This window comes from Panicum virgatum, chromosome 9N (genome assembly GCF_016808335.1).
Source record: "Panicum virgatum strain AP13 chromosome 9N, P.virgatum_v5, whole genome shotgun sequence".
NCBI classification, from domain to species: Eukaryota; Viridiplantae; Streptophyta; class Magnoliopsida; order Poales; family Poaceae; genus Panicum; species Panicum virgatum.
The window spans coordinates 56,304,044-56,315,576 of record NC_053153.1 but is presented as its reverse complement, the minus strand read 5'-3'; positions in this window follow the sequence as shown (position 1 = coordinate 56,315,576).

Here is an 11,533-nt window from a genome sequence, read left to right as displayed (position 1 = left end):
CGCGCGCCGCCGCGGTGCGCCCCGCTTCGATCACCGTAGCCCCGAACCGATGCCCTAGATAAGTTCGTCATCGCCTCTGCTCACTCCTAGTCCAAACGACGTTCGGTTTCGTGCCCGGACAGCCGGGATTGGCCTACGCCGGCGACCCGCCACCACGCCCCTCCCCGCCGGCGATCGTGCGCCGCCACCGGCTCCGCCCGGACCCGCCGAGCCAGCGCCGAGCCGCCAGCTGCTCCCCTGTGCCTGGAGCCGCGCGACCAAGCCGAGCCATCGCCCGCCAGCTGAGCCTAGCCGCCGTCCGCCGTTGGATCGAGATCCAACGGATCCGATCCACCAGAACCAAGGCAGATCAGAGCCATCCTTGGCCTTTTATAAAAGAGCCCCTCAGTTTATAGGAAATCAACCCGCAGTCCTAACTAGTTCAATAGTATTCACAAATCAGCCATGTTTCTTCTGTTTTAAACCATGTGCTTTTACAAATTGGAACCCGCCGTCCAGGACCCTTTCTTTTGCAAGATAGCCCTTGAAGTTTAGGTTTAATTTCGTTTTAGTCCCTGTTTTCTTCAAATCTAGCCCCTGGAAGTTTTGTTTCTTCGCAAACAAGTCCCTGGTGCACTGTTTTAGCCATAACTTCTTCGTTTTAACTCCGTTTCCATCGATTCTCGCGCTCACGTGATCCTTGCAATGTGTGCGATAGCTTTATGACCTTGTTATCCTCTGTGAGCACAGTTTTATGTGTGTTGCAAATCTTTTCCGCTAGCTCTTAACTCTATAGTTAATCGCGACTAGATCCTTGAAGCATCGTTTATCCCATAGAATCGCCGTTTTAGTTCCGTTTTCCGCGTTTCTTGCGCTCTCGTCATCGTAGCAGCGAGCCTTATCCTTTAGTATGCTCTTTTAAAGCTTTTCTTTTATTTTGGTGTATTGTTCTTAGATGTATCTTTTTGTTTGCTTTGTATGGTTGCTCGTTGATTGCTCCGAGTAGAAGGATCGCTGTTTGAAGATTGAAGATCAAGAGTTCCAAGTGAGCAAAAGCTGAAGAGCAGTAAGAGTAGCTTTTCATTGGAGAAAGGCAAGTGACCCTAACCATCTTTCTGTCTATGCTTATTTACCAGAGTACTTGATTTAATTGGAACATGGAGAACCACCCAAGAAAACAGTACAACCACAATACTATATGGCTCTAGTCTTGGCTGATTAATTAGAGACTCTAGCTTGTGATAATCTTACCGAAAGGGCAAGAGGGGATGCATCGATGGGGTATAGCTCGGTCCTCTTGGAGCAATTGGTATTGTTTAATGGTCCTTTGGCAAGGTATCACCTCATTAGGACAGTGTTATGACCACTTTGGCTTGAAAATTTAGCGGATTGTCACGGGTTAGGGAATCTTTGTAAGGGCCTCGTAGCGTCCCTATGCAATCACACCTCGGAAGTGTAGTATTGTGCCTAGCTAGCACATTGTGTGGTTGGGTTCAAAGTTCTTTGGAACTTTTACGCGAATTGTGGTGAAAGTGTACAACCTCTGCAGAGATAAAACTAACCGGTTAGCCGTGCTCACGATCAAGAGCGGCTTGGACCCTCACATGATTAATAAACTTAAAGATGGATTTAAATCACTTTCTGGTTATTTCTTGTGGCCTTGCTGAGTACCAACCATAAGTGTACTCACCCTTGCTTACTGCTGCTCAGAAGGGAAAGTTGATGTGGAGTATTTTGAAGATGATGCTGAGTTCTAGGCGTACGCAACCCCCAGTCGATTGCCTGTGAAGTTTGAAGCCTTCGTTTCTAGGATAAGCTGTATAACTCTAATAATCTTTTAATTATTGCTTTTACGTGATACTGTTACTGATTATTCACTTATGATTTCTCTATATGTATGAAACTTGATCCTGGCATACATATAGCTATGCATTCGGTTTTGTCCTTAAAGCCGGGTGTGACAGAAATGGTATCAGAGCAGTATCGACTGTAGGACGTAATCCTAGTTAGCAATGGTCGTTTGCTAAGGTTTCTTTTGATATAAAATATTTTCATGCTTATTCTTTGACCCCCTCCATTGAATATTCTCTCTCCTTAACTATTTTCTTCCCTCAGTCAGCATTGATAACTCTCCTTCCTCACCTGACTCTCTTTTCATTTGCACTTCATTATTTTGCAAATGTTAGATCCTCAACCCTTGACTATTTATTTAATTTTCTGGATCATTCCTTGATCTTGATCATACCGCCCCCTTGATGTATGATTTTCCAATTTCATCCAGCTCACCTCCTTTTGATATGCTGGTGAAATTGATCCTTGAATTTCTTTTTAACTTATCTTTTTGGACTTATCTCTCCTTTGCTTTATTCACAATGTGCTTAGTGCCTCTCCTTTCTTTCCAAATAAATGCCGCTTTGGATTCATCCCTTAAATTTCTGATTCCAAAGTACCTCTTCCGATTCAAAAATACTTAGATGAACCGTGCCACGTATCCTAATGCATGTCCAAGTCATCTGAGATCCAAGTCATCTGAAGAATGGAGCTACTAGTTCATCATGAGGAGTCGAGTTGAATTGGAAATAATACCACCTGCTCACAATCCTGCTCATGCTAGATGGAGAATTCAAAGCACTACCAAATATTCAAGCCTGAGCCACATGGTGACACTCTCACTACTACTGCAATCACGAAGGTGTAGGCAACATTGGACAAGCTGAAGGAGGCACGTGCCATCGATGATGAAGTTAGAAGATATAACCACGCTTAGGATGACCCCTTCTAACTCTATTAACAACGTGTAGCATCGCTCCTTGACTATATGTTGTCTGGTGGAATTCTGTGTTTGTATGATGATGTTTGTCTTTATGACCTTGTCTGATTCGCTTCTTTGTAATGATTGTTGGTGTATTGTGGGTCTTCTATCTACAATGACATCAGTTGTCTAGCTGGGTTCTTTTATACCTCCTCTCCCTTGTTATCCTCCGTCTTTCTACCTAATCCTTTGGATGTCAAGAAGGAAGTTCATGACGACACTGACAGCAATAGTAGAAACCTCCAAGCATCTACAATGATCAACAAATGAAAGAAGCTGAAGACAAGAATTCTCTCTTTTCCTTTCTGTTACCCCCATGTCTTTCCCCCCCCTCCACCTTGATTTATTTAAGTTGCGACCACCAAGAGTTGGTGAAAAGGAGGATGATGATCAACCCAAGAACCAAAGCTCCAATAGCCATACACTCAATCAGACGTCATCAGTTGATCCCCTTGCCAAGACGGATGATCAGGATACCTCTGCCAAATGAGAATGCCGTGAGTCTCCAATTCTCATGCCACCATGAGTCGCCAAGATACTAAACCAAGAAAATCATGTTTCTACAACGCAGTGGCTGCCTGAGGATGTATGAAAAGATCTGAACTTTATGGTTGGCTTATCTTCATCACTTTACTTGAAGGTTATGAGATGTGTTTGTGGACTTGAGAAGTGATACCATATACTCAAGCCAGAAGAAGCAACTAAGCTCTATTCAAATCACTTTATCAAGGTACGAAGGATGTTCTTCGAAAGATGTGTCAACAAAGCTATGGAAAGAATGGAAGTTAAAGGAGGAATTAGATTGAGTATCCGCGAAGTGTTTTGTGTGAGTTATCAGGAATTAAGAAGAATACATTGCAAGAAGGAATAACTGAGAAGAAAGTTAATGTGTGTCGGATGCTACCCACCTAAACCTTTGTCTCTTGCTAACTTATGAATCTCGGGACGAGATTCCTTTTAAGGGGAGTAGTTCTGTCACACCCTGAAATTTTTGGATTTCAGGATGTGATTAAAATTAAAAATAAATCAATAATTTTCTCATAGTTTTAAAATTTTCTCAACATTTATTTTTCTTCACATAGAATTTAGTGTAAAAGAAAATAAATATTGGTGGTTTTTCAAATTAAATGACGTTGTTCTTCTGGTGATGCATTCATGTCAAATGCATAGTGTTGTTGAGTATGAAAACCTTTCAAAATGTGTTCTATCATCAAAAGTTCTTCCCGGGAATTTTCCGGGTTTTTTCTGGATTCTTTTCCCATTTTCCCTAGAGAAAACTCTAATTTTTAGAGGCTCTTCCAAATCTTCTCATGAGCTCCAAATATTTTATTTGAGTTCGTTAGGTCCCAATATATTTCTAGGATTTTTCCTAGAATTTTCGGGCCATTTGGAATATTTTTTGGACTTTAAATATGAATTCTAGATTTTTCTAGAATTATTTTAATTTCGAAAATAATTAATTCCGAATTTTAAATGGGCTAAGTCTATAAAAAGTACATAAATCACTAATGGACCTCAAGGGCCCATTCGTGTGTTCCCTAATGGGCTAAAGGCACGTAAAGCCCATTAGAATGGGAGGGAGATTTAGTACCACATTGCTAGTTGATGTGGGATGGTGAGACTTTTTTCCCTATATATTAAACCAACCTCTTATGGTAACTCCACACAAAAATATAGACTACCCATAGGGAGGCTCCTTGTTTGGGAATCCCTAAAATAATCTTTTCCCCGGAATCCCACCATCCTCCGCATCCGTGCATCTCCGGTGAAATCCGACACAACCCTAGTGCTCAGCTCGTCGTCCTCTTCGTCGTGGTATCTTCCTTCTCGCGAGTCGTCGCCATTTCGCCGTTGACCCCATGCCTTCTCCTCGACAAGTTCACCGCCCCAGAGTTTCGCAGGGTAGCAAGGGAGCTCTCCGACCCTTTTTTTCCCCCTCTCCTTCTCACTCTTGCGCGCGCGCCCGCGCCTGCTGGCTCTGCTTCGCCGCCGCTCACCACAGAGCCGCCTCCTACCGCGCGCAAAACCCTATCCTCCACCGCCGCGCCAATTGGAGCTCAGAGCCGCCGCCGCGTGGCCGTTCTATCGCGCCCCCGCCGTCTTCGAACCATCTCGGAGCTTCGCGTCGAGGTAGAGGAACTTGCCGGCCCAACTCCCTCTCCCTGGCCCAGTCCGCCAACTCCCTCCACCTTCCCCCTCTCCTCTCCCTGCCGCGCGGGGCCCGCCCGTCAGGGGCTTCTCCTTCCTCCCGTCCGAGCGGGACTCCAACTCAAGGAGTCCGGCCCGAACACGCCGTGCCGCGCCCTTCCTTGGCCCGCACGCCAAGGCGGCCCTGCAGCCCCTATAAATAGCACCTGCGACCCCCCCCCCCCTCTAGACCCTTGGAAGCCCCAGACGAGGAGCCGCCACTCCGCCACCTCCCCTCGACGCCCGAGAATTCCCGGAGATCCGCCAAAGGGTGAGCAACGTCATGTTCCCTTTTCCCCCTCTCTCTCGTGTTCCCACGCCGCCCTAATCGCTCGCCAGAGCGAGTGCCCGCGCGCCGCCGCGGTGCGCCCCGCTTCGATCACCGTAGCCCCGAACCGATGCCCTAGACAAGTTCGTCATCGCCTCCGCTCGCTCCCAGTCCAAACGGCGTTCAGTTTCGTGCCCGGACAGCCGGGATTGGCCTACGCCGGCAACCCACCGCCGCGCCCCTCACCGCTGGCGATCGTGCGCCGCCACCGGCTCCGCCCGGACCCGCCGAGCCAGCGCCGAGCCGCCAGCTGCTACCCTGTGCCTGGAGCCGCGCGACCAAGCCGAGCCATCGCCCGCCAGCTGAGCCTAGCCGCCGTCCGCCGTTGGATCGAGATCCAACGGATCCGATCCACCAGAACCAAGGCGGATCTGAGCCGTCCTTGGCCTTTTGCAAAAGAGCCCGTCAGTTTAAAGGAAATCAACCCGCAGTCCTAACTAGTTCAAAAGTATTCACAAATCAGCCATGTTTCTTCTGTTTTAAACCCTGTTCTTTTACAAATTAGAACCCGCCGTCCAGGACCCTTTCTTTTGCAAGATAGCCCTTGAAGTTTAGGTTTAATTTCGTTTTAGTCCCTGTTTTCTTCAAATCTAGCCCCTGGAAGTTTTGTTTCTTCGCAAACAAGTCCCTGGTGCACTGTTTTAGCCATAACTTCTTCGTTTTAACTCCGTTTCCATCGATTCTCACGCTCACGTGATCCTTGCAACGTGTGCGATAGCTTTATGACCTTGTTATCCTTTGTGTGCACAGTTTTCTTTGTCTTGCAAATCTTTTCCGCTAGCTCTTAACTCTATAGTTAATCGCGACTAGATCCTTGAAGCATCGTTTATCCCATAGAATCACCGTTTTAGTTCCGTTTTCCGCGTTTCTTGCGCTCTCGTCATCGTAGCAGCGAGCCTTATCCTTTAGTATGCTCTTTTAAAGCTTTTCTTTTATTTTGGTGTATTGTTCTTAGATGTATCTTTTTGTTTGCTTTGTATGGTTGCTCGTTGATTGCTCCGAGTAGAAGGATCGCTGTTTGAAGATTGAAGATCAAGAGTTCCAAGTGAGCAAAAGCTGAAGAGCAGTAAGAGTAGCTTTTCGTTGGAGAAAGGCAAGTGACCCTAACCATCTTTATGTCTATGCTTATTTACCAGAGTACTTGATTTAATTGGAACATGGAGAACCACCCAAGAAAACAGTACAACCACAATACTATATGGCTCTAGTCTTGGCTGATTAATTAGAGACTCTAGCTTGTGACAATCTTACCGAAAGGGCAAGAGGGGATGCATCGATGGGGTATACCTCGGTCCTCTTGGGGCAATTGGTATTATTTAATGATCCTTTGGCAAGGTATCACCTCATTAGGACATTGTTATGACCACTTTGGCTTGAAAATTTAGCAGATTGTCACGGGTTAGGGAATCTTTGTAAAGGCCTCGTAGCGTCCCTATGCAAACACACCTCGGAATTGTGGTATTGTGCCTAGCTAGCACATTGCGTGGTTGGGTTCAAAGTTCTTTGGAACTTTTACGCGAATTGTGCTGAAAGTGTACAACCTCTGCAGAGTTAAAACTAACCGGTTAGCCGTGCTCACGGTCAAGAGCGGCTTGGACCCTCACATGATTAATAAACTTAAAGATGGATTTAAATCACTTTATGGTTATTTCTTGTGGCCTTGCTGAGTACCAACCATAAGTGTACTCACCCTTGCTTACTGCTGCTCAGAAGGGAAAGGTGATGTGGAGTATTTTGAAGATGATGATGAGTTCTAGGCGTACGCAACCCCCAGTCGATTGCCTGTGAAGTTTGAAGCCTTCGTTTCCAGGATAAGCTATATAACTCTGATAATCTTTTAATTATTGCTTTTACGTGATACTGTTACTGATTATTCACTTATGATGTCTCTATATGTATGAAACTTGATCCTAGCATACATATAGCTATGCATTCGGTTTTGTCCTTAAAACCGGGTGTGACACTAAGGCAGTAGAAATTAGTAAGGTGGAGGCAGAAAAGAAGTTGTATTCATCTCTTTTTCACTTAATCAACTACTACTTGAAACACTTACTCTCCTTTTCTTCGAAGTCTTGCTTCATTAAGTTACTTGGTCTTACTGGTCAAAGGTAAGTAAGAACCTATTGATATCGCATTTCAGATCAGTGAATAAAATGAAAAAAGAGACCGTTCTCGCTTGGCGCCGCACTATGCTCTGTTTTAATAAATGAGAGTTCATTCCACTAGGCAAGCAGGCACCGCAGCCCACAAGATAGATAGGGATGAAGTACAATGCTTAACATATCCATACCATAGTTCTGTCTTCCATCGTCTTTCCTAGGGTTCCACTAAAAGGAGCAGTGTTCTATGGTTTGACGTTGTGGAGTTTGTGTCGTATTAGTGCGCTTTAACTTGAAAGCCGTTAGCTACAACCTTTGATCATGGTATCCAAATGGGAAATTCTATCTGGTCCCTCGGTCAGCAACTACCCTAATCGAATGATTTATTTTGGTCCTACTTGTTATCAGTGGCGGGCAGAAAAAAGATAAGAAAAAGAAAAAAAAACAATATCTTTTGGATTCTTGTCAACCCACTAACCAATTACTTTATGACCATTGAACAAACTTGGTTGACGAACATGGTTTATGCGCCGCTAATCTACCGGCTTGTCGAGCATTTGACAAACTCACCTGTAAGCCTACGGAGGGAGGGGACCCATCCTTAGAAGGCAAGCGGTAGGTGAATTGTAATTTATCACTTTTGCCGATAGGGAAATCGCTCTTTTCACTTCCCCATGAATCACCGAACCCGCACTCTGGAAAAGTAATGCTTTGAAAAACGCGTGTTTCGTTACGCCAGCCGATGAACTAGTAGAGCTCAAGAAGCAGTTGCAAGAGCTAACGTATAAGGGAAAGCACGCTATATTATATATAGTAATCACCTGCCAAAAGGAAAGTCTGACCGATAATAATAATAGGTCTATGCACCGAACAAGCAATATATTAAGTATTCACCTACCAAATGGATAGCTAGTCTGTTGGACTCTGCCACAATATAGAGAGTCACTCTTAGCTAAATGGAAATTTTGCTAGTCTGTTTTGAAGAATCTGTTGGAGATGCTCTTATGCTAAGTATGCTTCTAAAATAATCACTGACAGTGAAGAATTTCCAATTTCCATCGCCGCTGCATACTGGTCAACAACAAGCAGTAATAGTTACGGTGCCTACCCTCACTCCAGTAGTTGACGTGGTGGTGTTGGTTCTGCTTGTAAAACAAGAAAGGAGTTGCACTTCAGGTGTTCTTCGAGGAGAGGAAGAGTACTCCAAATGTTTTCACTGAAACAAGAGGACAAATGATGCGAAGCACAAGCTTATTTCACTGCTGTATTATTGCTGTTCACAACGCAAACGTCGATTTCTTGGCACTAGCTAGAGGAACACAGGACCACATCACATAAATATTACGGACAATGCCTCTGGTTAATGTTCATCAGGCGTTCTGTGTTGGAATTGATCTCGGGCTGGACTCAGCTCAACGGCAGTGTGCATGAAAGGAATCGGGTGCTCGTAGCCTAAAAGAAGGAGGGGGTGAATTAGACAATCTGAAAACTTTAGCCCGAGGCTCCAACTAGTTTGCACATAAATTAAACTAAAAACATACTATTTGAATGTGCAATTACAGTTTAACTAGTGTGAAACCTTCATATCAAAAGAGTCATGCAACCTATAGCCAATCATAACTTGATCTACACTAAGAAACTAATTAAAGGCACACAAGTTGCAAGTACTAAATGCGGAAACGTAAAGAGGGGGTGAGAGGAAGCAAACTCTCAACACGAAGATTTATCCTATGGTATCGGTAGGCACTAAGCCACCCCTAGTCCACGTTGTTGAAGCGCTCTATTGAGAGTGTTGCTTCTAGACACCAAGTTTCTTTCGGAACTCTTCTTAACTTGACACCAATGCTCACCAAGTCACCACAGTCACCTTGGCCTCGGGTTCCACTAAGAAGCTTCTCCACGAAGGATGGGGGTCTCCACATCCCCTGCACAAAGATGTCGACGCTGCTCCACACCAAGCCGGAGCGTTGTTGACATGCCGGCGATCCACCAAGACTCCAAGGATGGCCAGCACACCGAGATACAATTTGGTTCAGTCAAGAACTGGCTCACAAGGCACAACATCTTGCTCTCACACTCAATCTCGAGCTAGCCTAGCACTCACACTCATAAAACATTTGCTAAAGCTAAGGATGTGATCAATTTTCTTTTTGATTGGCTTGGAGATGTTCTTCAAAGTGTATTGGGCCTCCCTGAATTCTAGCAACACCAAAAAGACTGGGGTGAGGCGCTTATATAGGTCACCAACACGGGCAATGCTCCGGTGCTTACTCTGATGGGCATCGGATCAATCGGTGCAGTAAGAAAATGTTCAGACATCCGAACATTGTCTCTGGATGATCCTCTGATGATTGCTCCGATGTTTATCTTTGGGGGCCATTGGAACTCCGGTGACACTTGAATTTCTTTGCTTGACTCAGCAACACACAAAGAATTGCCCGGTACTAGGGTTCTAAACTTCCGGTGATGGGTCATCGGAACTTCCGACGGCCACCGGTTAAACCGGTGCCTCTAATTTCTGTAGAACTCATCCAATTCAGTATGTCTTTGAGTTCTTTCTTCGTGTTTTGCTTTGCTGAGGATTTTTACTTCATCCATGGGACTTAGAAAGATTCACTTGATAAACTCGTTAGTCCCATTGATTGCATTGTCATTTGATCACCAAAAACACTCAAAATGGCCTAAATGGGGCCATATTCATTACAGTCCAACTGGTACCCTATGATGCGCCCTGATCGGGGGGCGCTCAGCCTTTCTCTGGCTGGTGGGCCCCCATCGCCCAGCAATACAATAAACAGAGGTGGGGGTCGGGGGCATGGTACGAGGTTCATTGCACCGCCAGTTTCCCCACCGCCAAAACCCAAGGGCAATCTATAGGGTGTGCTAGAGCGGCGGGAAGCGCCGCCGCCGAGCTTTCTGCATCGCCATGGGTGCCACCGTCGTCAACTCTGTCACCACCACCACGACGCCTCTGCACCGCCCGTCACAACATGAGAGCAGATCTCCACCAAGGAACGTGAGATGGCAGGCAGCTCAAGCTCCACCAGCGAGGGTCATCTCTCTTCTCCCACCTTGTTTTACCTCTTCCTCTCTGTTCTTGCTTTTAGATCTAGGAATTCTTGTAATACAAAATGAAAAGATGAATGGAAACCCACTGGATCTACCCCTAGTTGATCCAAAAGTACTAAAAATGGTATCAAACGCCGATCCAGTGAGTAGATCGAGTTGGGAACAGAAAAGAGAGAAAGGAATTCGATGTGAATCGAACATGAAAGACCCAAACCCTAACCCTAGAAATGAAGAAAGGAGGAGGCGGGAATACCCGAGCCTCGCCGTCGGCACCACCGCTGGCCGTGGCCACGTGGCATAGCACCCCGAGGTGTCGGCTCACCGACGCTCCACTGCCTCCATTCGGGACAGACCCGAGCCGTGTGCTTGAGCAAGCTCCCTCTCGCCATGTGCGAGTGGGATCAGGGTGCCGCTGCCAGGCCGCTCGACGTCGGCGAGCTCCCACACGGGTGAGCATGCGCGCTGGCGAGCGGGCCGCCGCCGACGGCACTGCCTCCTCCGGCAAGAGGGCACCACCATTTCGGTGGTACATAGAAAACGGGGAGGGGGAAATGGACCTGGGGTTTGGTGTGAACCAGCCAGTGGCTGAGTTCTGATCAGACAAAAAGGACAATCAGCCATCAGATTCGATCCGACGACCAGTGGAGTCCAAGCGGCTTCTGGGCCAGTTTTGGCCCAGGCGGGCGGAGAGTTTCCCAGCCTAGGCCCAGGTTGTGGCCTGGGGCGCGTGGTGTGCCGACGCCTACAGTGCGCTAAGATTCGGCTATGCACAGTAAAAGAAATTTAAGTTTTTATTTTTAGAAGCCATTTTGATAAATTTTTTATAGTTTGACTCTCTAATCAATTTGAACCACGTGAAAATTGTTTAGTGAGTAGTTTCTGAACACAGTGTTGCTTCTGAATATGAGTATGTATAACATGTTTCCGCTGCAAATAATAAAGTTGTGCTCTTTTAATTTTAACTCGAACCAATGGGAGAATTTAAAATTTAAGAGCATGCTCAAAGAGATTATGGAGTGAATTATGATATTTTTATATTCTAACCAACGCTGTTAATAG